Source organism: Miscanthus floridulus, chromosome 17 (assembly GCF_019320115.1).
Source record: "Miscanthus floridulus cultivar M001 chromosome 17, ASM1932011v1, whole genome shotgun sequence".
NCBI classification, from domain to species: domain Eukaryota; kingdom Viridiplantae; phylum Streptophyta; class Magnoliopsida; order Poales; family Poaceae; genus Miscanthus; species Miscanthus floridulus.
In genome coordinates, this window is record NC_089596.1 from 27,411,072 (window position 1) to 27,414,027 (window position 2,956).

The window sequence follows — 2,956 nt, forward strand, 5'->3', positions numbered from 1 at the left end:
TAATTATTGCAAAGAATTTTAGAATTAGCCCAATTCATCCCCCCCCCTCCTCTTGGGCATCTTGATCCTTTCAATTGGCATCAGAGCCTCGTGCTCACGTATTTAGGTTTAACCGCCTAGAGAAAGATGTCTCATGGGGATGGACCTCCTCCTATCTTTGAGGAGATGATTTTCCTTATTGGAAAATCCGCATGGAGGCGTATTTAGAAGCTCTAGATGTTGGAATACTTAGAGTTGCCTCACATAGATTCCCAAAACCTCGGGATCCCACGCACCTTCAAGGCGATGAAGTAAACTACAAGAAATGGAATGGAAAGGCTCCAAACACCATCTTTAGAGGCCTTTGCAAAGATATGTTTAACCGGGTGAGGAACCACAAAGACACCCATGCACTATGGTCAGACATTTATGTGCTCCATGAGGGAACTAAGACCGAGCGTGAGAAATGCTATCATCTCGTAATGAAAAAGCTTAATTCTTTTGAGATGCTTTCTAAAGAGAGTGCTAATGAAATGTACTCACGCTTGAATATTCTTGTAGAGGAAGTCAATGGGCTTGGACTCACTCAAATGCAACCATCCAATGTTGTAAGAAAGATCTTGAGTGTCCTCCCCATTGATAAATATGGGCATATTGTGACCGTGATTTATCAAGGTGATCTTTCCACCGCCACACCGACTCAAATCTTGGGAAAGATCAATGCTCATGAGATATACATGCACATCACATCATAAGATGGCTCATCCTCTGCCAAGAAGAAAGACAAAGACTTAACATTCAAGGCTAGCCAAGAGAAGGGCAAAGCAAGAATTGAGTATGAGAGCTCAAGTGATGATGAAGTTGATGATGCAAGTCTTGCTCTCATGGTGAGAAGAACTGCTAAGATGCTAAAGAAGCTCAACAAGAGTGGCATCAAGTTTCATGGGAAGAAAAAGAAGTTCTTCACTAGCACAAGAAGGAAGCCAATCTCTAAGATGGATTGCTACAATTGTAGAGAACTTGTCATCTAGCACACCAATGCACAAAGCCCAAGAAAGACAAGTACAAGAACAAGTACAAGGGCAAGAAAGATGACTCAAGTAATGAAGATGAAGATGAGAAGAAGAAAAACAAGTCATACAAGAAGAAGGATGGCAAGAAGAAAGACTTCTACAAGAAAAAGAAGAATGGCAAGGCATACATTGTTGGTGATTGACTCACGGACATTGATTCATCTAGTTGCTCATCCGATGATGATAGTGATAATGAGAAGGTGGCCGCCATTGTGATTGACTCTTCATCATCTTCACCGACACCACCACCATCATCCTCTATACACCTATGCCTTATGGCCAAAGGTGAACAAAAGGTATCAAATGATGATAATAGCAGTGGTGATGATCATACCAATAATGATGATAGTGATAGTGATAGTGATGATGATGAATTTGAATCACCTTCATATGATGATCTTGTTAAATTGCTAAATCAATATACTAAGATCATTAGAAAGACTAGAGCTAAGAATGACAAGCTAGAAGCTAAGAATGATTCTCTTTTAGCTAAATGTGATATAGCGGAAAATGCTAGTGTTGAGCTTAGAGAAGTAAATGATGTTATGTCATCCAAACTCAAGGAGCTCAAATCTTCTAAGAAAGAGCTTAAAGATAAACATGATAAACTTGAGGGGATGCACAAAGAGCTCATCACTAGCTACAAAATGCTAAAAGAAGAATATACACCTCTCAAGATCAATCATGATAATCTTGTTATTGCTCAAGAATTTTTATCCAATGAGCCAAATGATGCTACTAACGATGTTGTTAAGATTGATACAGCTACATCATGTGATGACTTAATTATTGAGAGCATTGAGCAAGGATCTAGTGGCAAAGGCAAGCAAGTGGTTGAAACCTACAACTATGATGAGTATGTCAAGCTCAAGCATGATAATGGAAAGCTCAAGAGAGATCTTGAAGAGCTAAAAACCACCAACACTATAGTGCCAGAAACTCTTGATCATGACGGTGATTTGATTCTTGAGAATGAGAAGCTCAAAGAAGAGAACAAGAAACTTAAGGAAGAGAAAAATAATGATGCACTCAAGAAAGAGAACAAGAAGCTCAAGTTGGAGAAAAAGCATCTCAAGATTGGATTAAGCAAGTTCACAAGAGGCAAGCATCTTCAAAGTGAGCTACTAATGAACACCATCATGAAGATGGATAGAAGTGGCATTGGGTATTTGGCAAACCAAGAGAAAAAGGCTCAAGCTCAACAACAACAACACAAGTCGAAGCCAAAGCCAAAGAGATGTTTTGAGTGTGGACAAGAAGGCCACTTTGCCCATGAGTGTCAAACTCCACCACCATAACCCTTGCCTAAGCATGCTAGACCCTTTGCTTTCAATGCTCATTACATGCTTAGAAAGGACTCTAATGGAAAGATGAAAGTTATGTTCTTAGGACCTTCCAACAAGAATAGGCCTAAGAAAATTTGGGTAGCAAAGTCACTTGTTGAGAAGCTGAAGGGCCCTCAACAAGTTTGGGTTCCTAAAGCTTGATCTCTTGTGTGTAGGTGAACTACAAGACTGGTGGAAGTCATTGGGTAATTGATAGTGGTTGCACACAACATATGACTGGTGATCCTCATATGTTCACCTCACTAGATGAAGAAGTAGATAGACAAGAAAGAATCATATTTGGAGATAATTCAAAGGGCAAGGTTAAAGAATTGGGCAAAGTGGCAATATCAAATGATCATTCAATCTCTAATTTGCTATATGTTGCTTCATTGAGTTTCAACTTGCTATCCGTTGGACAATTGTGTGATCTTGGCTTTCAATGCCTATTTATCGAGAAGGAAGTGGTTGTATCCAAGAAAGATAATGATCAAGTGATATTCAAGAGATTTAGATACAACAACCTATAACTAGTGGACTTCACCTCCGAAGATGCTAATTTGAAGACTTGCCTATTCA